The sequence below is a fragment of the Kogia breviceps genome, chromosome 13 (genome assembly GCF_026419965.1).
Source record: "Kogia breviceps isolate mKogBre1 chromosome 13, mKogBre1 haplotype 1, whole genome shotgun sequence".
Classification (NCBI taxonomy): domain Eukaryota; kingdom Metazoa; phylum Chordata; class Mammalia; order Artiodactyla; family Physeteridae; genus Kogia; species Kogia breviceps.
The window spans coordinates 55,607,454-55,634,439 of NC_081322.1; the positions used below are offsets into that span (position 1 = coordinate 55,607,454).

A 26,986-nucleotide genomic window follows, 5' to 3' on the forward strand; every position below is an offset into this window, starting at 1 on the left:
GAGGCCAAATGAAGAAAATACTTCAAGAAGGAAGGAATGTGATCAATTAAGTCAACACTATATCAGATAAAGACTACTGGATTTAGCAAATTCATTGTCACTACTGACCTTGACAAGAGCAGATTTGGTCTGTTGGGGCAAGCAGAACCCTACCTGGAGATGGTTCCAGAGAGAACAGGAGTGAGAAATGCAACTCATTTCAAATGAGTGGGGCTACTGGAGGAAAGATTTCTTTTTAAGACAGGAGATGTTACAGTATTTTTGTTTACTGATGGAGGTGATCTAGTAGAGAGGGAAAATTAATGATGTATTGTAGGAGACAAAGGAGAGAAATACTGGAATGATGGCCTTGAGGAGATAGAAGAGGATACAGTCTAGGGTACAAGATGAAAGATTGGTCTTAGGAATATGGAGCATTCATCCATAAAACATGAGGAAGGGAGAATATATGGTGACTAATTAACGGCAGTTGTGGTCGTGGGAGATGTGGAGCTCTCTTCTGATTGCCTCTGTTTTCTCACTGAAATAGGAAGTGAAGTCTAGACTGGGTTATGTTGTAGGAATAGGCAACCTCTGTATCTGAGGGGTTTAACACGTCTACGGTTTACTTCTCCCTGATGCTAAATGTCTACTGCTGGGAAATTGGCAAGCCTGTTTGCACTCTACCAGACCAATGGCTTATTTCAAAGCCTTGTTGGTCAACCACTAACATCAGGGGACTTGGAACCCATTTGTTTCCCTAGAAGGGGGTGCCCGTTTAAAGCAATGGGCAAGGAAAACAATTTGTATCACTTACTGAGTCAACTAGAAGAAAAGGTGAAATCAGAAGGCTCTCATTAGAGGGATTCATCCCTTGGGTTTAATATACACTTCTGGGGAATATGGAAATCTCCTGCAATTGTGTTGCATTTGAGGGCTTTTCTATTTATCAGATCCCTAAAGAGGTCTGTGACCAGAATGGGGGCAAAATCTGCTATTGAGAAAGTTGCTTCAGTATGCAGCTGTGGGGTAGTCCGCAAAGCTCTGGTCTTGGTGTTCTAATAAAAAAAGCTATCACTGCTTAAGCCTCCACTAAGTGAGATATATTGTCACACATCTCTCCTCATTTTAATTCACTCAACATTTCTCCAAGATAATAATTGCACATTTCCGAGAGAAAACTGAGTGGTACAGAAGCTGAAGAACTGGCCTGACTTTTCTTTCTTTTTTTTTTTTTTAACTTTTTATTTTATATTGGAGTATAGGTGATTAACAATGTTGTGATAGTTTCAGGTGTACAGCAAAGTGATTCAGTTACACACATTCATGTATCTATTCTAAGTTTTCATAGCCAGTGAACAGGGCTGCCAGAATTGAAGCTCGGGCCTGTCGTCCTCCAAATCTTCCTTTCCATGACACCCTGCTGCTTCCCAGCTAACTGGCTGTGAGTACCACATCTTATCACTGTGGAAATTAAATGAGATCCTGTGTATAAAATAGATTTCGTATACTGTCATTTAGGTAAAACATTGGGCAAGAGAACAGATAGCAATGGATTGATCTGAGAAAATTTGCCCAGAAAACTTATAAAAATGCTTTTAGGAACTGATGAAAGAACAGAGACCATGTCTGACCAAAACCTACTTTTTTTCTTTTTTTCCTTTGGACACCCAAGGAAGAAACGATGCTTCTGCCTGCTATATCTTCATTGATAAAAAGGTTAATAGTTGGTTTATATCAGCGACTCTCAATCTCGGGGTGACTTTGCCCCAGAGGAACATGTGGCAATGTTTGGAGACATGTCTGGTTGTCACAAAGCAGGGGAGTGTGCATCGAAAAGGCAGATGTCAGGGCTGCTAATAAAATTCCCACAAAGCACACGGCAACCTGCCACAACAAAGAATTATCCAGCACAAATGTCACTAATGTTGCAGTTAAGAAGCTACAGTCTATAGGTCCAAAATGAAAATGCTTAAAATTAAACTCCTCATATTGTTGAATTATTCTTGGTGAAAATGGATGTTCCATTTATATTAAAATGAGTGAGGAAATAAACACACAATTTTCGCATGTAACCCCTTTTTAAAGTAGTGTAGAAAGGCTCTGGAGGTTGGCCACAGAGACCCTGGAAAGATGAGGGGAATTCGAGGAAGGCTTTGATCAGTTATGTTACTAGGTTAAGCAGAGCAATTCAGCTCCCCGAAGAAAAATGTAGGATAGTAAGCCTAGGAGTGGAGGAATATTACAAAAGGAATATTTGCTCAAGGGAAAGAGATTGGGCTTTGTTCTCTTTTGCCACTTTTCTTGCCGGTGGTGCAGTATTGCAGTGCAGCAAAAAAGTCAGAGTGGGCACCAGTCCCCCATAAAACCAGCCATTAACGACAGAGGTAAGGGGGGACTTTCTGCTCAGATGAGCAGCTGTAGAGTGCACCCTGTCTGTGGTGGCTGAGGGTGGTGGCAGAGACTTTGCCAAGAAAGATGTGCCTTCTTCACAGTTAACCTTAAGCTGAGCAAGAACAGTTTGGCTCCAAGCTACTTGCCATTAATGGGTGTGTTAGAGTCACCCCTGGACACGTCTGGATTACAGAGTGGAGGGGTTCTGCATGTATAAAGACAACATTACTGTTTTGGTTTTTGTTTTAAGTTATTATCTGTGTTAATAATCCCTTACACCAGTTTTCTGGCAAGCCCCCAAATCTTCTCCACTGATGTCCACCTTCAGTGACTAAAGTGTTTCATAATTGTACAAGAATCTTCAGCTGCTCTATCACTCCATCCTTATCAGATGGAACAGACTGGAACTATTATCCCTCTAGAGTGACTGAAGTTAGCTTGCCCCTGTCCATCAGCATGCATCATCAGGAATAGGGCAGGGTTCCAGGTGAATTACACAGAGGTTGATGCCAGCCACTGTTTTGATAGCTGTTACACGGTGACCTATCAGGTGTCTTAGACCAGGTAGCAGACTCCTTCTCCGTACACAGAAAAAGAAACGACACTATCGTAGTACTCAGTAGCATTTTCCTGTTAAAGAAAGAAAAAGAGTTACTCCTATAAAACAGCAGCCAAGTTAAGTAATATATAGAATAAATGATATTAAAAGAAAGCCAGAAAAACAATTCTGATAATATGCAGCTTTCAACAATTTGGAATTTTGTTTTTAACTTCTAACTAAAAGAAATGCTATTGTTCTAGCACATTCCTAACTGTTAAAGAGTAAACCTATATGTTTTGTAGCAACACCTCAGTTATCCCAGAGGCCAAAATTCTAGTAATCTTATACATCTGGAGTGCCATGGAACCCAGAGGATTAAAGGGGAGGGGGGGCGGGGAATTGTTAAAGTGTGTCTAACAGGAAAAAGAAGAAAAACAACCAGAGCATCCAGCTTTAAGCCATTGAACCAAAACCTGATTGGACTGGGTCCAAGATGGCACTTAATGGTCTCTTGGTTTAATGTTCAGAAAGAATAGAGATACTTCAGGGTCTTTTAAGAGTCATAAAAGCCAAACCACAGCAACATTCAGGCCAGGAAGTATAGAGGAAGTTTGATGGAGGAGGGAAGAAAACAAGCGAGGGAACAGCAAACAACAAAGGCAGCAAGTGGTGAATATTACAAGGGGTGGCAACGAACATTGACTCTAGGAGAACAATTAGATACAAGGACAGATACTAAAACTGAAGGGTTTGGCCTCACTAAAAGCACAGGACAGTCAGGTGGTCTCGCATGGCGTTGTGAGAGGGTATCAGGAAGTGAGTGAGTGCAAGGAGTATTTAGATGGCAGTGATAATACCTTTCTTTAAAGAACACCTCATTTGTGCCAGACACTGCACTAGGAGTTCTGCCATATTATTCAAATTTGTACCATCCTTCAGAGTATCGTTATCTCCTTTCTGCAGGTGAGGAACCAGGCTCAGAAAGGTTAAATAATTTGCCCAAGATTGTACACCTATTAAGTTGCCCTGTTAGGACTGAAACTTTATAGCACCACGGCTCATGTATTTTCTAGTATCCATACCGCCTCCTAGGACTTTCTAGAATGGCAGTGTGGGAATCCTGGCAGTTATCAAGTTCTCCTGTGTGCGGAGATCATTTCACACAGAGAGAGAGGCTGTGTCAGAATATGCCATTATTATGTAAATACTGAAGTGGCTATATTGCCAAGGAATCATATTTCAGAGCTTGGACGGGGATATGGAACAGAAAGGTTCTTCTAGGTAAAGTGCATCTCAAGCTTCCTCTAGGGACAAATCAGGTTCTGCATGTGTCTTTGGTTCAACTTAATTGAAATGGTAATTTTTGAGCTTACAAATTAGGTCAAGTTTCTTTTCTGGTGGTTGCCCCTGTCATTTCAAAGTGGGACTTGACCTCAGAAGGTGTGAAAATCAAATGGCGAACCAGGAAGCCACAGAAGAATTCTTTAACTTTTTGGAAGTACATTTCTGAGCTCAGGGAATATTTCTCAGGCCGTTTTGTCATGATGGTGATACTAGACAGAAAGGTGCCTGGGGGTAGACACTGTGTCTGATCCATCTTTTATCCTTGGAAGCTAGAACCTAGCATGACATTCCCCTAGATGTGGTGACAAGAAGATGGTGATGGTGGTGGGGGAGGTGTAAAAAGGAGATGCCCTTCGGGGATGGAATCACCTTGCCTGAAGGCCTGAAAATCGTTGAGAGATTTGTAGAATAGCCCAAGTCAGGAGCTCAAAAGTGTTAATTTAATGAACAAAAATCAGTCTGTCTGGGAGATGTCTTCCAACTTCTACCAGAAGAGATGCCATTGGTCCAAAAGCCATGGCATTTCTGTAAAGCAAGGGCATTCAGGATTGGGACACATGTGTTCCCCTCTTCTTCCATGCCCATGTGAGGCTGGGTGGCAGGGTGTTGGGGAGGAGGCATATCAAACTGCCGGGATGGTCCTTCCAGGAGTTTCTGAGGCCAGGGCCCGTCTAGGGCCAGAGAGACAGCAGCAGCAACATCTGTCCTGCTCTAACTTTCTGTTTCTGCCTATTCTCTCTTCATCTGAGCTTTTAAACTGCCTTTAAAACCAGAGCAGCAATGGGCTTGTATATGCCTTCAGCTGTTTCTAATTCTCTCCCAGGCCCCCTCTCTCCAAATAAATGACACATTGTAGAAGGTGTTTCACAGCCTGACTTGTTAATAGAACCAGACTGCTCTGTAACAAATCCTAACACAGCAGTCAAGGGTAAAAGACAAAATCACAGGGCTTCCCTGGTGGCGCAGTGGTTGAGAGTCCGCCTGCCGATGCAGGAGATACGGGTTCGTGCCCCGGTCCGGGAAGATCCCACGTGCCGCGGAGCGGCCAAGCCCGTGAGCCATGGCCGCTGGGCCTGCGCGTCCGGAGCCTGTGCTCCGCAACGGGAGAGGCCACAGCGGTGAGAGGCCCGCATACCGCAAAAAAAAAAAAAAAAAAGACAAAATCACAAAATATGTGAGTTAGATAAACAGGGTCATCTGTAAAAGAAGGAGCTGAACCTTCTAATTTTTAAAGTGCCTTCTAATTCTAAAATTCTAAACTTTAAAAAAAGACTTCCTTACAGTTGAAGGGTATGCTGCTTTATACTTGGGCTATTGGATTTTTCTTTTATTGGTGGAGTTAGTTTGTCTTCATAGATCCTACTATGAACAAGTGAATAAATAAATAGTATAAAGTTAATAGAAGCTGCTTATTTTCTCTTTCCCAGGGACTCGGGACTGAATGTCTGTAGGGCACTGTAAAACTCCTCACTTAACATCATTGTGTTTAAAAGATTGTAATTTTGAGTAAGCAACTGCAGGATGCACTATCATGATAGATAAAACATTCTTCCTTAAACATTCATAATTTTATGAACTTAATTTTGATAAACTTATAAAAAAAGTATTTCCTTCTTTGCAGATGGCGAAATGGTGATCAAGGCCACAGCTTAACTTGCAAATGTCAAGATCTCATCATCCTTTGTTACTTTGTGATTGATTAATAGGTAGGATTGCTGACTTGTTGCTAATGAGCTAATTTATAAGCCCAGACAGGCTCTAACTATTAATGTAGAAGTAACAAGCAAACAACAAAGTGCTGCTGAGCAGGTCTCCGAGCACAGCGCTGTCCACAGCCCCACTCAGGATGGGTGAGAGAGAGGAATGCACAAGCGGTACATCCCCACCTTCTCAAAAGAGACGAGGAATAAACTGGAGGCTCCTTTGGCAATGATTAATATTTCCCCACCGCTTACGAAGTCGCTGCATGTAATATTAAGAGACCACCACTAGGTGGCACCATCTCACCAGTGTTCTCTTTTATCAGCATGATGAAGCCACCGTCACCTTTGGATGATGGAATACGTTTATTGTCCTGTGTTTGCTGATTTGGTTTTAGCAAAATCTTTCTGCTTTCATCATGCTTCTCTGGCTTTTCCTATATCCTTTCTTCTGTTTTCCTTTAGTTCCTGGGAGTCTGGGCCAATAATAGGCATAGAGATGGTGGCCACCATGGTGATAATAATCATATTAGACAACTTAAAGGAGAGAAACACTGTGACCTTTTATTGAAGTCTTATTATGTGTTAAAGGCTTTCCAGGTATTACTACCAAGATTCATGAGAACTCTGCAAGGTTGCCTTCATTTTATGAGCAAAGAAACCAAGATTCAGAGAATTGAAGCAACTTTCTCAAGGACACCCAACAAGTAGGTGATAAAAGCACAACATGAGTCCAAGTGCAGGTAATGTTAAGGCATTAATGATCACTCATGGAACTTAAACATTGGGTACAGTGAGAAAAACAGGAAGAGGCTAGGCTTCATGAAGTTCATAATCTGAAAGAAGTAATAGGGTAAATGAACCAAGTTATTTATAACAATTTTTTAAAACAATGACTTATGTATAAGTTCATAAAGTTTATAAAGGGTCTAAGATTACTGGGGACGCTTACTAGGAACAGAGTTAAGAAGACATCCTGAAATCGACTCTTCTCTTGGAGTTGAAATTTTTTGTAAGGGACATAGTTCTGAAGACGAGAGTAGGGAGGGCAGAATAAAAAGCAGATATTCTTGGATTTATCCCTCAAACTTATGAATCCTTCTGTTCATAATGTTGTTTCATGACACTTTCATTTGCTCTGTGTCCTTTGAGGCGATGTCTCAGCTAGAGCTCTAGTCATAGGGGAGGGAGACCTAAGTAAAATATTTTCAGGGCTAAAAGGCTCAACTCTCCCAGATTATTTATCCCACAGAACTGTATGAACAGAAAAAGCCAGGAATCTCATAGAGCTAAAACAAACTAATGTTTATTTGCTGTGGGCTGGACATCCCACTCGGTGCCCTGCATGCATCACTGTACTCTATCTTTTATTTATTTTTTATTGAAGTGTAGTTGATTTACAATACAATGTTGTGTTAGTTTCAGGTGTACAGCAAAATGATTCAGTTATATATATATACCTATATATTCTTTTTCATCTTCTTTTCCATGATGGTTTATTACAGGATATTGAATGTAGTTCCCTGTGCTATACAGTAGGACCTTGTTGTTTATCTATCTTATATATATAGTGTGTGTATCTGCTAATCCCAAACTCCTAATTTATCCCTCTCCCACCCCCTTTCCCCTTTGGTAACCATAAGTTTGTTTTCTATGTCTGAGTCTGTTTCTGTTTTGTAAATAAGTTCCTTTGTGTCATCATTTATATTTCACATATAAATGATATCATATAGTATTTGTCTTTCTCTTTCTGACTTACTTCACTTAGTATGGTAATCTCTAGGCCCATCCATGTTGCTGCAGATGGCATTATTTCGTTCTTTTTTTATGGCTGAGTATATATATATATATATATATATATATATATAGCATCTTCTTTATCCATTCCTCTGTCCATGGACATTTAGATTGCTTCCATGTCTTGGCTGTTGTAAGTAGTGCTGCTATGAACATTATGGTGCATGTATCTTTTCAGGGATTGAACCTGGGCCCTCCACAGTGAAAGTGCCTGGTCCTAACCACGGGACTACAAGGGAATTTCCTACGTTTTCGAATTAAAATTGTCTCCAGATATATGCCTAGGAGTGGGATTGCAGGATCACATGGTAGCTCTATTTTTAGTTTTTTAAGGAACCTCCATACTGTTCTCCGTAGTAGCAGCACCAATTTACATTCCCTCAGGATGTCAGGCTTAGGCAGGTTTAGTAACTTACCAGAGGGCACACAGCTAGGAAGTAGTGAAGTTACGATTCCATCCAAACTGGCAGATCCAAGAGCCCAGATTTTCACCTTTATACATATGATTTCCATTTCACATGCTACATGGCAGCAAGCAAATGCTCTGGCCATTATAATACTAACTTAACTTTGATTTATAAGTTTCAAAGAGCTTTCAACTCTATTGTTGACCTTGATACTAACAACAATTCAATGAGAAAGGCAGCATAGATTTTCTTACCACTCCTTCCCCTCCCCCCCCCCAATCCCTGCGAGCAACCCACACGCCTCCACCAGGAGAGTTTTTTGGGGGTTAATTCACAGAGCTGCTAAGTGTCAGACACTGCACTTGAACCCAAAGTTCTCATCCTTTGCTCCTTGCTTTCTTCTGCAGTACCAATGCCCCTTTATAGTGAGTCATAGATTATAAGGTAAATTTCCCTCCATTGGCACTCAGAATGCACTAGCTCCAAAAATCTCTGTTAAACGTCAAGCATGCTATTCAGGAAAAGCTGTATTAACATCAAATAATACATGCAGGTATATATTTAAAATCACTTAAAACTCCTGAGAAAGGAAGAAGAACCTAAAATGCTTCTTTCAAAAATTTTACATGAATGATTTTAGAGGCATAGGCAGTGATGAATATAATTCAATTTAGAATCAACATCTGTGGTTTTTTTATGTGTTGTGAATAGAGAGATGTGTACTTTATTAGCACAAACAGAACATGATAAAGTTATAAAGATAAAATGCATATGACCTAAGAGATCACAATTAGTTTCAATACAGTCCCAGTCTTTCCAGTTACCCTCTAAACTGCAGAATTCTGGGAACCCAAGACAGGGGAATGTGGCCCAAAGGGGAGGGCTTGACGGTAGTAGTCAATAGGTGCGGGGTCAACAGGGGAGGTATATGCCATCACTGGTCTACTCCGGACCTCACCTTCTGCACCTGTAACAAGAGGAGCCTAGAAGACCTGTGAGATACCTAAAATGCTAAGGAATAATTCTTAATCTGAATAAAGTCTGGAGACTTGTTTTATTCAGCAGAAAATCCAAGATTTTAAAGAATGGGGCAGACTGAGAAATAGATTAAGAATTACTGTCTTTTAAAAGTGAATTCATAGATGGTGAATAATAATTTTAGAGCCCAGAGACACTCTCGCTAAAACAGTCATGAGGTACAACCTCAGGTACTTTACGATTGTTGGTCCAAAAAGGTAATTGAATGCTGTGCAAGGAGAAAATGCTGGCGATCCCTGATTCACTCTTCTGGCAGACGGTTCCTCCGACTCTGGCCCACAGAAAGGCCACGTTGGTTTGCTGTTGAGAGGTGGCGCTCTTCACCAAAAGATCATCACAGCAAATCTTATGGTTGGGTACGAGGCTTCCACTTTATTAAGTCTTTTTAATGGACCACAGTTGTTCACTGTAAATCAATGTGGGATGCATGGATATCAAAGAGATGATCAAGGTACCACATTTCCTGAGGTGATAAACTTCATTCAGAATTAAAAGAAGGAGGCGAAGAAAAAGAAGAGGAAGGAGGAGGAAAAGGAAGAACAGGAGAAGGGAAGGGAAACTCTTAAAAGACTTCCAGTGTTTCAAGAAGCGTTGAACTTCTCTTGTGGGCCATTCTTAAGTTAATTTGGAAATTAGGGTCCCAAATTAGTGTGACAAAGAGATGGGTTTAGAAGCCTTTGGTTCTGTAGGAAGAAGGAACTGGGTTTTTAGGACCTATCAACCACAGCTCTAGACTAATACGTATCAGCATTCAAATGGTGCTCTAGTGAAGAAGACCATGTCCAGGGAAAGTTTCAAAGGTACAAGTATTCTTTTTTTTTTTTTTTTTTTTTTTTTTTTTGTGGTACGCAGGCCTCTCACTGTTGTGGCCTCTCCCTGTTGCGGAGCACAGGTTCCAGACTCGCAGCCTCAGCGGCCATGGCTCACGGGCCCAGCCGCTCCACGGCATGTGGGATCTTCCCGGACCGGGGCACGAACCCGTGTCCCCTGCATCGGCAGGCGGACTCTCAACCACTGCGCCACTAGGGAAGCCCACAGGATGCATCTTTTTATTCCCTTCAAAAAGGGAATCTGTTCATGATCATGAAGTAGAAAGTGTTGGAGCTTTTCCTTGGCCAGGGGCTAATGGGCTGCCACTGTTTTCACCTCATAAACCGGGTCAACCCCCCAGCTTACATAACAGTATCCACAGTTTATGTTTGACCTCCTCCAAAGATGGAGAGCTCACTGTCTGTCATAGCCCACATTGGACAGTGCTTCTTATTAGATCATTCCACTTATATTAAGGTGAAATTTGCTTCCCTGAAGGTTTGTTTTAATTCATCAACAAAATAATACTTCGAAAAGCATTTTTGAGCATCTGCTACATGTCAGGCCCTGTTGGGCTTTAGGAGTAAAAAGATAAGAGAATGACATACAGTTCAACTGATTGGGCAAAATTTATAGTCCAGTTTGAACCGTCTCAATCCTAACCCTCGTAAGAAATAGGTCAAACTCTTAGGATGACAATGGCATTGTATTGCAGACGCATTAGCATCTCAGCTGAGAGGTAAACTGAAGATGTCCGTAACTATCTCTACTCACCACCACCACTCCCACTGAAGAATCACTGCTGTGATGGTTCTGTATTCCTGTAGAAGTCCAATCCTAGGTCAGCAGGGTGGTAGGTCAAATATCTGAAGACAACTGTCATACATCCTTCTCTCTACCCCAATCAATTCTTCTTTCAGCTAAACATGCTACAGAATGCAAAATATGATTATCTTTCTGAAGCAAAGATTGTATCCCCCCAAAAAAAAAAAAAAAGCTGCTGATCATATCTGTAAATGTATCCATAACTGTGGTAAGTGGAACTGAACCCATCAGGCCAAAGCAATAGCCAAGCAGGAGCAGAGATGTTGAGCAGGGAGAAACCTGAGCTGTATGCAGTGCCCTGTGGATGTGGCTTTTCTACTAGAATGTAGTCCACAATGACCAACTCAAGTGTGGAGGACATGGAGTTGAAAACGGGGAGATGGATGTACCCACTGCCCCGTCTTCTTGCCTTCCTTTGTTCTAAGGCACAACACATTGTTCCTTGATGGGGGTTAGAAAGGAGGTAGAAGAAAGATTGGCGAAACCTAAAATTTAAAGAGAGAGGAAGAAGAAGGAAAGACAGGCTAAGATAAAAATTGTTCCAGCTTGTATAGCCGGGATGTTTATAATGTAAAGAGACAGCTGCATTAAAGGGTTAGGCCTCGCTGCCTGATTAACATCATTTGATCTTTTGCTATTGAAAAGACCCTGTGTATTTTCAAAGGCAGTGGACTTCTTAAACGAAACCAGGGGGTCTGGGTTAGCAGAAAGCTGTTAGGAAACAACTCATCTTTTGTTTAGTAATCTTTTGGTCCTACCTGCTTCATAATCTTCAGTTTCCTTCTCTCTGTTATTGGGGGCTGCATCTAAATCTGAAAACTGGGGCTCTGGGACATGTGATTTGTCAAAAAACAAACATAAAAATCCTTATGACCTAATTTGGTCAGAGCAGATTTTTCCCATGAATATCATCATAGGGGAGCCTCTTTTTCTCTTTTCTTCTGAGTTTATTTTTTAATCCTTTACTCTCCATCTCCAAAAATCCCTGTGCAATTTCAGTGGGAGAGATTAGCACATCATTACAGCATAGCAATTTCAGGATTTACTTTCTATCTCGTTTGTCTGCGTTCTTTTTGCAAGTTTCCAGTGAGCTGGGTACCCCTACTGAATTAGATTGATCATCAGGAAGTCGGCATTCTCCATTGGCCAACTTGGTGCAGCATATTGGTAGGAGGAATTGGGATATCTCCACGTCCATGCAGTCATCCCAGGGTGGCTGGGCAATGAGGTGGGGAGGCCCTCTGGTCATTTGGGAGGACCCAGAAGTCGTCATAACTAGTTCAGTCTCTGTGGCCCATTCAGCTCTTGGCATCGCTGCCAAGCCAGCCAACAAAGGAGCATTGTAATCCTGACAGTTTCCCAGCATTGACTGGACAAGCGCAGACCACCAACTAGCTCTGTTCACTTCTGCTGTTCACAAGTGAGACCATGAATAGAAAAAAGTCAGTGGCAAAAGTCCCACATCCTGCTGAAGTTAGTGTGTGGATGCTTTTCTAGCAAGAGAGTCTCCCTTCAAGCTGGTAATCCTCATACGTGTTTCCTTGTGCTTTTTTGTGTGCTTGTTTTTAAATACAGTTAGCTTGAATGGTAAGGCATAATCCTCATCGACGCCACCAAAAAATTCTGTTTGAGTTTTGAAAAATAGTCACATGGCATGCAATACTTTGGAGAATGGGAAGTATAATAAAAATGAAAGTTCATATTAAGCTTCAAAGATAAGAAGCAGTAATTCCAGCTAATGCTAGAGGCCACTATGATTCTTAAGAAGTTGAATTTGGGGGGGGGGGAATAGACTAGAGTTTTCAGGAATAAAATGGAATCATTTAAACTCATTTAAGTTTTTAGACATGCACCCCAAAGTCTGCCCTTTCTGTAGACCAGGCCAAGGACATTTACAACTCTGATTTTAAGAATAGCAATAAATAAAATAAAATGTTTAAGGACAAAGTAAATTCAGAGATATTTTCATGACTTTATCATTGATTGGAAGTCAGGAAATATTTTTGACAATCAGATAAAATGATCTTTTAATACATTTTAATGGTAAAAGTGGCATAACTCCATTCATTTAAATTGTTTTCCTTATAAATACAGATTACAATAATGAGATGCCATGGTTACTTATCAGTCGTCAAATATTCAAACAAATTGTAGTGCTCCATGCTGATGGGAGAGGTGGAGTAAGAATCTGGTGTTTAAACTGGATCCCTGGTTTTAGAAAGCAATTTAGCAGAACCGAAATAATAGTCTGCCCCTTTGACCCAGTTATCCTACTTCCTCAAATATATTTTATGTGTTTATATATTCTATAGATTCACACATAATATTATATTAAAGGCAAAATAAGGAAATAAATACAATATTATTCATCAAAACGAAAATAAAAGCAAAGACAAACAACAGGAAAAACGAAGGCGGAAAACAACATGGCAACAATGAGTTAATTAAGTAAATTGTTAACCCTAAGTAAATCTACACAATGGGATACAATGTAACTAAATAAAATAATGTATCCAGAGACTTAGTAATATGGGAGAATGCTTATTTAAATGTTAGATGAAAAGAGAAGCTGTAATTAAGTAACTGGTAGTGATTTTAGAATGTGAAAGTGCAATAAAATGCTAATGGTCATTGTCTTGGTCGGTGGGAATATGATTGACTTTTCATTGTACATTTCCACATTTTTAAAATTATTCCCCAAGAGCATGTCATTTTTTTGTAATCATGAAAGAAAACATTATTTTTTGAAAAATCCGTTTTCAGTGTGGGGGAGGGATAAACTAGGAATTTGAGAGTAACATATACACACTACTGTATATAAAATAGGTAAACAACAAGGACCTACTTGTATGGCACAGGGAACTGTCCTGAATATTTTGTAATAACCTGTATGGAAAAGGAATCTCAAAAAGAATACATATATATATTTATATTTGTGTTTATATATATCTGAATCACTTTGCTGTACACCTGAAACTAATTCAACTTTGTACATCAACTTTACCTCAACAAAAAAAGACAAAAATCCCTTTTCTTGTGTTGTAGAAAGGCTAATAAAGAATCTAAATTTCTACTTCCCTTACACTTAGGGGTTATTTTATTTGAACACAATACAAATGAACAACACCTTAACCTGTTACCAGGAGGCCCTGCTGAGGTAGTTTTTGATGCTGATTAGACAGACTTTCAGTTCCTTTATTTTCTTCTTGATCCACCCCGAAAAGTAGACAACAGGTTAAGCAACATAAGCCAGTACTGCCTCTGGGCTGTTTGAGATGGGGAGAGCGCTGAGTGCTGAGCTGTGGTGGCGAGGCCCCGGGCTGGAGCCCAGGCTCTGGGACACCAGTGACTTTCCTGACAGCTAAGCCATCCGTGCACCTCAAGGCAAGTCTAACCAAATGTCACAGGTATGAAAACTGGTGATGATCAGAGCTCTTTTGCTCCTTTAGCCCAACATCTTTTCAATTTTGTTCCGTAGATAAAATACAAGTCTTTTCCTACTAAACTTCAAGAGGACAGGTCCCCGGTCTCATGCAATCACTCCTTCAGGTAGCAATTTTTTGAACCCAGTATTCTATGAATCTGTTTGCCTAGTGGTTAAGAGCATAAGGTTTGAGTTAGACCCAGGTTGGTAGCACTAGCCTTAGACCAAGGCAGGAGGTGGAAAGGTACATGGGGATCTGCACCAGGTTCCACATTTTGGAAATCCCTGTTCTTGGCTCAGGACATCACATTGAGGAGTGTGCAGTTGAAGGGCACACTCCCCCGGACCTTGTGTTCTATGCACCCATGCTGCCTATTAAGCCATCATCCGGGTGCCAGGGACCTTGGAATTTCCTGCTTCATAGCCGCAGCCTATTTCCAATCTGCTCACGCCTCTTTCTTTCCAGGTCTGTTTTTCTGAAAGAGCATTGCTCCACTGGGCATCACTTGTAGGCTGAAGAGGGGGCCAAGGGACAGGCATTTTTGGGGGTGTGGAGGGAGCTTGCCTGTGCAGACTGGCACAGGGGAATCATGAAGACTAAGAACGTTTAGCACAGTGTCTAGCATGCAGTGGATCCCCTGCAAATGTTATTTCTGATGTAGTCCTTTAGTCCCTTATTACATATTTTCTACTTTGAGAGAGAGAGAATCTAACCACGAGAATGCAAGCTTCTACAGGGGGACACCAGTTTAATTTTTGGTGTCCGAAATGGGATATTTTTTTCAGTAACTTGGCTATTGTCCTGGCCCAATTCCAATATGCTCTATTCAAACTAATTACATTCCTCCCCCACTGGATAAATTATTCTTCACTTCCCCCATAAAAATCATCATGTTGTACTTGTGAAGCAAAATAGCTTCTCTGTTCTACTGAACATGCAGAAAATGGTTGTATTTCAATTCACAGTGTATTTCTCTGTGTGACTAATTTGAGGGCTGCATTGGAACTTATTACAGTGAGATGTGAGCTTAAGTCCCTGATGCTTCTGAATAATAATAGATCCCCTATTAAATGGAGCAATATCACAAGATACATTCTCCTGGCGACTTAAGATGACACAAAATTTTAAAGGATTATTTGGGTTGAGATTCAGCAGATGTGAGCTGTTGAGCTTACCTCTAAGTCATTGCATTCCCAAGCAAGGGCTTTACCTCATCACTTTAACTCTGTTTTTAATGCCAGGAGCCTGAGCGTTTATGAAACGGCTTACCAAGGGTTCTCCATTCATCCCCAATATCGAAAAGATGTGATTTTAAGGTAAAACAGGAGAGAAAAATATTGAAGGTTGTTAAGAAGTCACTATCCTTTTTCTCCCCCTTTCTCTAAGTTTAGCATCACTTAGGTCTAAAATCCCTTTTGGTGATTGATTTAGGGAAGTGACTTTCATTTCTTGAGATCATAGAGCATGGCGTGGGTGCCAGCGACCGGATAAAAGTGGCAAATTTTCATGAGGAAATAGCAGCTTTGGGCCCAAAGCGTGGCTGGGAGCATCACCGGCTCCCTTTGAGGAATATTCCAAGAAATGTCATCCCTAGATCTAAACTCTTCTCGGTTTTTAACGACTTTGAGCAAGAGACAACTCTCACCAAGAAGGTTACCTTTTCCTGCATTGTTCCTGCTTGGAAGGGACCTTGTTATCATGAATCGTTTGTGCAGCTGCTCCGTGCCAGGCATGGTGCTGCCTTGCCCCTCTGTGCTCGCGTCAGTGGAGAAGGCGGTCAGCAACCGCTCCTGTACTTGAGGATTTACTGAATTAACGTTCCCGTGCAGCCTGAGGTAACTCAGGTCTGTGACTTTTCCCTTCTAACTTTACTTTCTAAAATTTCAGTCTGAAATATTTTTATCATTCTGGATCTTTGCTGCTCAAGCAAAGGAGATAATTAATTACTTGGGTTTTTCAGGCCCAAATGACTATTTGGGAAAGGAAGTACCTGAATGATGCAAATGAAAAATAGCTATTTTGTCTGATTGATTCTGAAAAATTATTTCAGTTCTTGTCTTTGGTTTGTATCAATTGAAGTTTAATTTTCTACATGTATTCTTTTATTCATCCTTTACAACGTTTATTTATTTTTTAATTGAAGTATTGTTGACTTAGTTTCAATTTTTTAAAAAAGTTATTACTCATAGATACAAAGAACAGATTGGTGGCTGTCAAGAGGTTGGGGGGTGGAGGATGAGAGAAATGGATGAAGGGGGCCAAAAGATAAAAAGAAACAAATTTTCAATATAGATGAGAAAAAAAAGTTACTGCCTTAGTCTCGTTGCAAGAATTGGTGGTAGGGTTTACATCAGATTATCATCCAATCATTGCTGTCATTTTGCATACTAGGTGTAGCCTTTCTCCAAACTGGACTCAAACTGGTGACTCCAGAATAGAATTCTGTACTATAATAAGGGTCTACTTGGTATGCTGTGTAGTGATATTCTGCATCGTTTTGGAATTCTGTACCTTATTTCTCAAAGTGTGTCTCTCCATGGATGATAAACTGAGGACATGGAAGGAAAGTCTCTATTTTCAGTTTCTCCAGCAGATTGATAAGCTTGGCACACGGTCGATTTCATGCTTTAATAAATAAGGAAAGAAAGAAAGAAAGAAAGAGCATTGGCTAAACTGATTGATTAGTAATTTAGTTAAATAACCAGTGAGTTGTGATCTAGTTAAAAGAACACCTTTGAATTTTGTCGTGACCACCTGAGCAAAACTTGTAGGTTTGATAGATACTAGAAAAATGAAATCAGAGGCAATATGAACACCATTTTGTAACTCTAGATAAGACAGGTTGAAGTCAGATCTAGGTTTGCAGCATGAATTGGCCATTTACCAGCCATGTGTCTTGGGACGAATTTCTTAACATTTCTAACTTCTCAGCGCCTAAATTTCCTCATCAGCAAAGTGAGAACAATAGCCTTTGCAGTGCTATTGTGAGCATTATTGCTGTCGTGTGTATAAAGCACTTAGCATAATGCTTGGAACAAAATCAGTACTCAAGAAATAGAAACTATTATTTTTTTATTAAGAAACAATTATCATTTTCTGTCCTACCTCATAATAAGAAGTATGAGTATCTTATATGTACACTCCCTTTAAAAAATCTCTCCAGGGCTTCCCTGGTGGCGCAGTGGTTGAGAATCCGCCTGCCTATGCAGGCGACACGGGTTCGTGCCCTGGTCCGGGAAGATCCCACATGCCGTGGGGCGGCAGGGCCCATGAGCCATGGCCTCTGAGCCTGCTTGTCCGGAGCCTGTGCTCCGCAACGGGAGAGGCCACAACAGTGAGAGGCCCGCATACCGCAAAAAAAAAAAAAAAAAAAAAAAAAAAAAAAAAAAAAAAAAAAAAAAAAAACCTCTCCAAATTAAAAAAGACACAAACCTGTAGAGAAACTTGCATATTGAATTACTAGCCTTTGTTGAAGCCCTCAAGATGGTGCAGCAGGAATGTGAAATTTCGTTTCAGTTTGGTGAGCTTTGCTGTCCTGTGATGCGTTAAAAAAAAAAGGAGGAATAATTGTCTACTCAGAGCAAGCATCTCTTTCTGGTCCCCATAGTTCTCCTGGCACATGATTGTGGCTCAAAACTGCAAAACTGTTATTTTTGATGGTTCCATTCTTTCAGTCATTGTGATCTCTTATCCAGTCCTTCTTTTCTGCTCCCATATCCACCGCCATAATCAGCATTTAGATCACCTATGCTTTGACTATTTCAGGTGCGGCTGGAAGCCCTTCTCTCCCCAACTTCTGTCCATGATGGGTAGCATGACCTGGTCGCCAGGGATGAAATTGTAGCAGGAGGGCATGTGTTAAGCCTGTTTGAAGAGATACTCTGGGCCCTCTCGCACTTGCAGATGCTTTTGCTCTAACCTCTCTGAGCTGCCCCTCTTAGACTCCTCTCACCGCACTCACCGTGACGAGGATAGGCTGAGGAGGCTTAAGAATTCTGAGACTTCTTGGCACCTTTTGGTCTACGTTCTAGTCCTGCCTCCATTTAGACACAGTTCTCCACACAATCCATCCATCTGGCTTCAAGCAAGAGATGTCATTCGTTAGGAGTCAAGACTCCGTGGTATTAAAGACATGCTTTTGCTGGGCCTGGTCCTCTGTACACAGTTTCCCTCAGGAACTGCTCAGCATTGTGGTCAAAAACACTATTTGAGGAATTTCCTTGGCGGTCGAGTGGTTAAGACTCTGCGCTTCCAATGCAGGGACCCCAGGTTCGGTTCCTGGTTGGGGAATTAAGATCCCAGATGCCTCAGGGAGTGACCAAAAAGTAAGAAAAAAAAAAAGTATTTGAGGATTCTGGCTTCTGGTTCAAAGTCATCTCTTTTAAATTCAGGTATTCCTCCCTCCCCCAAACTCTGCAAATAGATTTTCTGCCTTCATTTAGTTCTTTCATCAACTTTCCAGCCCAGTTTATTATTATCATTTTAAAAATATGACTTTCAGCTTATAAATTGCTTGCTGAAAAATGATCAATACCTGCCACTGATTAAAGGATAAAGACCCCCACTTCTGCATGGCATTCAAGGCATTTCCAAATCTGGCCCCAAATTAGTAATAAGACTAATATCAAAAATATTCTGCACTTCTCCCGAGTACCCTTGTGAATAGCTGGCATTACACCAAACTTCCTAACACCAACACCACCTCTGCTTCCACTACGACCACCTCCTCTACCACCTGGCTCTCCACCACCTCCACCACCTCCACCTCCACCACCTCCACCTCCACCACTTCCACCTCCACCTCCACCTCCACCTCCACCACCTCCACCTCCACCTCCACCACCTCCACCTCCACCTCCACCTCCACCTCCACCACCTCCACCTCCACCTCCACCACCTCCACCACCTCCACCACCTCCACCTCCACCACCTCCACCTCCACCACCTCCACCTCCACCACTTCCACCTCTACCTCCACCTCCACCTCCACCACCTTCACCTCCACCTCCACCACCTCCACCACCTCCACCTCCACCTCCACCACCTCCACCTCCACCACTTCCACCTCCACCTCCACCTCCACTTCCACCTCCACCTCCACCACCTCCACCACCTCCACCACCTCCACCTCCACCTTCACCTCCACCTCCACCACCTCCACCACCTCCACTTCCACTTCCACCTCCACCTCCACTTCCACCTCCACCTCCACCACCTCCACCACCTCCACCACCTCCACCTCCACCTCCACCTCCACCTCCACCACCTCTACCACCTCCACTTCCACTTCCACCTCCACCTCCACTTCCACTTCCACGTCCACCTCCACCACCTCCACCTCCACCTCCACCACCTCCACCACCTCCACTTCCACTTCCACCTCCACCTCCACTTCCACCTCCACCTCCACCATCTCCACCACCTCCACCACCTCCACCTCCACTTCCACCTCCACCTCCACCACCTCCACCTCTACCTCCACCACCTCCACCACCTCCACCTCCACCACCACCACCACCACCACCACCAGCTTCACCACCATCACCATTACCCAGAGAGTGGAGCATAGCAACTGAAGGGCATGAACTCTCATACTAGGCTGCCTGGATTCAAATTCCTTCTTTGTTACCATCTCACTTTGTAAACATTAGATAAGTTACTTTGTACTTTACTATTCTTATCTGCCAAATGGGGAAAATAATAGTGTGCATCTCATAGGATTGTTCAGAGGATCAAATTAATTAATGAATGTAAAGTACTTTAGATAAAACCGTTGTACATAAGAGCTCAGCAATCATTAGATATTAGTATATTATTCAACTTAAAAGTTCATGCCCTCATTGTAGGATAATTCTCCCCTACTTTGTCTATGTTCTTTATTAGGCACTCATTAGATGCTGTCTTTTGGTAGTAGTCAATTTAATTGCTTTTAGTAAATAGTGAACATACTCAGAATAAAATACCTCCAGTGTATATGAGGGATATAAAGATGAACAATGATACAAACATCTGTATCTCCATGACCAAGCTTTGCATATAGAATATTACTAATTTCCAGGGAGGCCCTTGATTATTCCTTCCAAATCTCATCCACTTTCATCCTCTCCATTATCAGTAACCTCCATTCAAACATTGTTCTTTATTTATTTATTTATTTTGCGGTACGCGGGCCTCTCTCTCACTGTTGTGGCCTCTCCCGTTGTGGAGCACAGGATCCGGACGCGCGGGCTCAGCAGCCACGGCTCACGGGCCCAGCCGCTCCGCGGCATGTGGGATCTTCCCGGACCGGGGCACGAACCCGTGTCCCTGCATCGGCAGGCGGACTCTCAACCACTGCGCCACCAGGGAAGCCCCAAACATTGTTCTTTAAATCAATAGTAATTATCAGCATTGGTGATTCAATATATATTTTCAAATTTCTTTTTGTCAGGAAAGCTTTCTTCAATTATAGATTTTTTATATTAGAAAAGGTAGCAGTCCAACTTCATTTTTTTATAATGTAAATATCCAGTTGTCCCAGCATCATTTTTTGAAAAGCCTATTCTTTCCCCCATTGAATTGTCTTGGTACCTTATTGAAGATCTTGAGTGAAAAATCTTGAATTGACTCTGAGTGTGTTTATTTCTGGATTCTTTATTCTATTTTATTGACTGATATTATTATGATTCTATATCTATTCTTATGCCATTACCACACTGTAGGTTTAATGTAACTTTCTATTAAGCTTTGAAAGCAGGAAGCCTTCCGTATTTGTTCCTTTATTTTTTTTATATTCCAGCTGGGTTTTTATTTTTATAAATTTATTTATTTTTGGCTGTGTTGGGTCTTCGTTGCTGCCTGTGGGCTTTCTCTAGTTGCGGTGAGCGGGGGCTACTCTTTGTTGCCGTGCGCGGGCTTCTCGTTGCGGTGGCTTCTCTTGTTGCACAGCATGGGCTCTAGGCGCATGGGCTTCAGTAGTTGTGGCACGCGGGCTCAGTAGTTGTGGCTCACGGGCTTAGTTGCTCCGCGGCACGTGGGATCTTCCCGGACCAGGGCACGAACCTGTATCTCCTGCACTGACAGGCGGATTCTTAACCACTGCGCCACCAGGGAAGCTCCCCATATTTGTTCTGTATTCAATATTTATTTATTTAGTCCACTTTGGGCTCATTGAATTTCCTTATGGATTTGTTTTTTGTTTTTTGTTTGCCCCATGCAGCTTACAGGATCTTCCAGGGGGCGAATTTGTGACCCCTGCTGTGGAATCGCACTAACCATTGAACTGCCAGGAAATCCCCCTTAAGGATTTTGTTGTTGTTGTTGTTGGTACGCGGGCCTCTCACTGTTGTGGCCTCTCCCGTTGCGGAGCACAGGCTCTGGACGCGCAGGCCCAGTGGCCATGGCTCACGGGCCCAGCCGCTCCGCGGCATGTGGGATCTTCCTGGACCGGGGCACGAACCTGTGTCCCCTGCCATCGGCAGGCGGATTCTCAACCACTGCGCCACCAGGGAAGCCCTCCCCTTAAGGATTTTTGAATCAGCTTGTCAACCTGCAAAGAAGCCAGCCGGGAATTTGATTTACATGTTCTTTCACTTCTTTGATCAGTGTTTTGTAGTTCTCAGAGTATACAATTTGGACTTTTTTTGTTAAATTTATTCCCGAGAATATTATTCTTTTACTGCTATTGTAAATGACATTGTTTTCTTAATCTCATGTTCAAATTGTCCATTGCAAGTGTAGAGAAATACAATTGATTTTTATATATTGATTTGTATCATGCAAACTTGCTCTAATTGTTTATTAGTTCTAATGGTTTTTAAGTGGATTCCTTAAGATTTTCTGTATCATGCTGCTGATCATGTCAGCAGCAATAAAGATAGTTTTACTTTATTTATAATCCGGATGCCTTTTAGTTCATTTTCTTGTCTGATTGTCCTGGCTAGCCCCTCTACTACAATGTTAAATGGAAGTGGTGAGAGCAGATATCCTTGTCTTCTTTCTCCTTTTAGAGGAAAACCATTCAGCCTTTCACCATTACATATGGTATTAGCTGTGAGTTTTTCATAGATGCCCTAATCGGGCTGAGGAAATTCCCTTCTATTTCTAGTTTGTTGAGTCACCTAACTCCTGAAAGGTATCTGTTATGTGTACTTGCTCTTGCATCCCTTCTAGTTTAGTCTTTAAATCATATCATTTTTCTTTTACTTCTAATTCTTTCATAAGTTCTGTCACCTTTCTTTTCAAATGTTCCTTTCTTCCGATCATTTCGTTTTTGAGTTTTCCCCAATTCTAATTTGTTATTCTTTATATCTTCTATCATTTTCTTCATTTAGGTTTTTTCTAAATATTAGGTTATACATCTTTTTGTGGTCATATCTTTTTGACACATATTTATTGTTTGTAGAGTTGTTGTTTTGTTCCCCTGTCTTTCTCTCTCTCTCTCATTTCATCACTTTGTATGGGATTCTTTAATGTTTTCCTGTTGCTGATTTTTTTTTTTTTTTTTTTTTTTTTTTTTTTGCGGTACGCGGGCCTCTCACTGTTGTGGCCTCTCCCGTTGTGGAGCACAGGCTCCGGACGCGCAGGCCTAGCGGCCATGGCTCACGGGCTTAGTTGCTCCACCGCATGTGGGATCTTCCCGGACCGGGGCACGAACCCGTGTCTCCTGCATCGGCAGGCGGATTCTCAACCACTGCGCCACCAGGGAAGCCCCCTATTGCTGATTTTTGAGGGAAATGAGTTTTCTATTATTTTAGAGTGCTGGTGGTGGTTTTGGATATCTCTTCTAGTTGGATGACTCACTCCTTCTGTTGTTGTCATGGCACTTATCTGGACCTTCTATTTCCTTTGCCCCTGTTGCTCCTGACTGCCCCAATTGAATCCTATCCCAGCAATTTCTTCTCATTGCAGGGCTTTGTCTCGGGAGGGAGCTTTGATGAAACCCTCCAGCCTAACCACTCTCTCAGATGGCTGTGGGGCCCCAGTTTGAGCTTGCTGGGCCTCTTGTATTCTCAGGGCTGCCAGATGCCTGCTGGCTTCCCTCTGCTTCCTCCTGTGCTAAGGATGAGCACCCACAGATTTTCTGAAGTTTGTGGAGGATCCTGTGTCACTTCGTTTGCTTCACGTGTTGCCCATGGGTTCTTGGGTTCTGGTATCATAGTTGCTCTGTTTTTTAGAAGGGGATTCAAGGATATTTAACTACCATGCCTTCACCACTGCCATCTTCCCGGAATCCTTGTAAGCCATTGACAATCCTTTCTGATGTGATGTAGGCTATAAAACAAGTGATTAAATAAAATGTAAAGTTCTCCTTCACATACATTATAAGCCTTTATGTTACATGTAAATAATTCATATATACAGATATATTCTAGTCAAAAGAGAAATATAGTTGTTTTTGCAGTTCCTGAGAAGCTACCTGCATATTAATTAGCTCTTTAAATTTGGGGTTTTGGATTTTGCTCCTCCCTATTTCTAGGGAGGTCCACACCTCAATCCTTTTCAGAAAGATGAGAATCTGATATGATCCCAAGGCAGAGAGACAGCTTTCATTTCTTGTCTGTTTCCTTCACCCATGTGCTTTCCTCACCTGTGAGTCCCTTGTGTCCATCCTCAATGGAAGTGGGGAATGGTGGTTTGGGATCATGCTGTAAATATCCTCAGGGGCCACTTGACAGTCTTTCCTAAGAGATCTAATAATCTTAATATCACAAATAAGACTTACCTGTGAATTTTCTATAAGCATCAGTGTTTCTTTCCATAGGTGTATCCCAACTGAGTAGTATACTTTGATAATTCTACATGTGCATATGTTGGGTAAGAATTAACCTTTGGGCTCCTACAGGCTATTATGCTTCTTCTGAGAAATGATTTTTGCAAATTGTTTCAACAGTCATATTGCAGTCACTCTGAGTCCAAGACTGGCGAATATTTTTCTATTGTTCTTCACATAAAAAGTCATTCTCAATAATTTTATTTGTGTAATGTATTTTCCTACTTTTAAATTAGCGTGCAATTTTTCTCATTGATTTTGATCCGTTTCCATCTGACCACATTTCCAATTTTCCATGATCACTCAGGATTTAGAACGTATTTCCCAAGGCAGAGTAGAAAAGTTTTGGCCCCTAGGTATTGATAAACTAGGCTTGTATTCAATCATTCATCCTACTAATGAAGTTATGAAATGATACTGAATCAGAAGTGTTCAATTTTCTAAATGTAATCATGTCTATTTGCAATCTAACACCACACTGCTCTGCGAAACCCTTTAATAAAACAGCTGTGATGTAATTGTTAAGTCTACTTTGGAATCTGTATAGATAGCACATGATAAACATGTAATTGTTATTGCTCAATACTGTTGAAGGAAGAGAGGAAGGAAGGAAGGAGGGAAGGAAGGAAGGGGCCATTTACTCATATGTAGATGAGTACAAAGTGAAGCTATCTTGAAGTCCTTGCAAAAGTACTTTAAAAAATAATTAAGACCTTATTTTTTATTCCTTTGCAGGAAAACACTAAGTGAAGATACACAATATTTCATTTACACAAACTACTTACGAATATTTTATGTTATACAAACAAATGATATATCAGAAAATACCCCTCTGCTCTGGGTAGTAGGGGGAAACAGAGAAAACTGGATTTTTTTCAAAAGAAAAGCTCAAGGGTTAAAATTGTACTTTTATGGATTATTGTATTTAGATTAAGAGTAAACACTGATGGAAACTTTTTTTTTTTTTTTTTTTTTTTTGCGATACGTGGCCTCTCACTGCTATGGCCTCTCCCGTTGTGGAGCACGGGCTCCGGACGTGCAGGCTCAGCGGCCATGGCTCACGGGCCCAGCCGCTCCGCGGCACGTGGGATCTTCCCGGACCGGGGCACGAACCCGTGTCCCTGCATCGGCAGGCGGACTCTCAACCACTGCGCCACCAGGGAAGCCCGGAAACTTTTTTATGAGTGCTTCTTTACACTCACATCATTTACTATTTCCATTTAAGTGGATTATACAGGTGTTCTTAAAGCTAACACATCATCAATTTTTAAAAAATTTCTTGGGATTCTTTTATTTTATAGATTCTTTAGGATTTAAAAAAATTGTTGTTTTATAGCTCATCTATGAAGCTGAATTAAGCTGTAATTGCTGTGTCACATGGAAGCCTATCCCTGTCAGTAAAAATTAAGTAAAAAGATAAGATTTTTATTTGCAATGGCTTTTGTTTATTAAGATTGTAGAAATACAGTCAAACCTCATGATACAGTGGTGTATTATTACATGGATGTGGCCAAAGAAGAATTTTATTTGATAAATTGATTTCACAATTTAGAAAGTTTGTTTGTTCCTCTCCCCAACATGAGCATCTTGGTAGGGTTCCACCATAAATATATGTGAGTCCGTATTTAGATTTTTCAAAATGAAGGGTTTAAATGTAACCTTGCAGATTTTCGACTTGCTATTATATCATTTATTGCCCAATTCTCTTGCCACTTGACTCAATCACTGAGCTTTCAGTACTATTTAGCAAACTAAACATTCAGCTCTATGGGCTTCTTTGCCAAATGTGGTGACTCTGCAGTATTTTAGAGAATCTTTGGTACTGTAGGTGACCCATCTCTGGGTTTCCAGTGCAACTTGTACACATCTCCATCATAGCTCCTCTCAGACTGTGCTGGAACTGTGGCTACCGGTTTGTCTCTTGCCTCTTTGGAGCCAGTGACCAGTTTCTCCATTTCTATATCCCTTATACCTTAGACTATTCCTGGCATAGAGGAGGCACTCAATAAGTATTTATCAAATGAAATATAATGTATACTTTATGGGCCATGCTAGAACTTTTCTCCTGTTCTCAGTGACCTCAGTTCTCATTATTTTATAAAGTATGAAGAGTATTCCCTCTCTCCTGAACAGTTGAAGGCACTAAACTATAATTACAGATGGAAGAAAACATTTCATGGCTATTAGTGGACACATTATTTGATGGTCTTTGTACCAGTTACTCTTTGCAAACTGGCATGCAGCATTTTTCATCAGTGTGCATCTTATGTACCGACAAGTCACTGTGATGACATTAGGAAGGTGATAGGGCTAGAAGAAAGACTCAGCGATGAAACACAGACATTGCTATAGTGGGTATTTATTGAGTAACTAGAGAAAGTCACAAATGGGTGAAATGGTTGCTTTTTTCAGGCAGAGTTTACAAGGATTTAATAATATGTTAGACTTGGATTATTGTATACTTTGTGGTCATAAAACAGGATGACCAAATTCATATCTTATCTGCGTATTTTTTGTTAGGTTATATCTAATAGTATAGCTGGAGATTTTTTTCTTTTATGCCTGTATTACTGTCATTTTCATTTTGAAACTTGGCTTTAGACACGTGAAGAGTGAGACATAATTGAAGTGACCGCCTTAACAAGCACAGTTGCCCATGACTGTGATGGTTTTGTTGTGTCATATGAACGTGTGCTCCCCAAACACTGAACAATAATCTAGATAGTTTTCTCTGTTCATGAGTATAGAGAAACACAGATTGGACTTTAAATTTTTATATTAATTAAGTGCAGTTATACTTTACCAGTTCTATGTATTTTTTTCCTCTTCCTAGGAGTAACAAAAAAAGTGATACATGCATTTTGACCCAGAAATTCCACCTTAGGGGATCTCTTCTGCCCATATAAAGGTACCTATGCATAAAGGCTTATGATTAAGGAAGTCCTCTGGAACATTGCTTGTAGTGGAGGCAAACT

General features: G+C 41.2%; 2 long non-coding RNA genes across 2 annotated transcripts in view; both read left to right on the forward strand.

The window, feature by feature from the left end:
- LOC136792361 (uncharacterized) overlaps positions 1-26,986 on the forward strand; it is a 36,283-nt gene that overhangs the window by 1,624 nt on the left and 7,673 nt on the right. The gene's annotated exons all lie outside the window — the stretch shown is intronic.
- On the forward strand, positions 5,879-26,910 carry LOC131768260 (uncharacterized). The gene is made up of 3 exons (XR_010836032.1): positions 5,879-5,964; positions 6,550-6,665; positions 26,845-26,910. It is a non-coding gene; the product is annotated as an uncharacterized lncRNA (long non-coding RNA).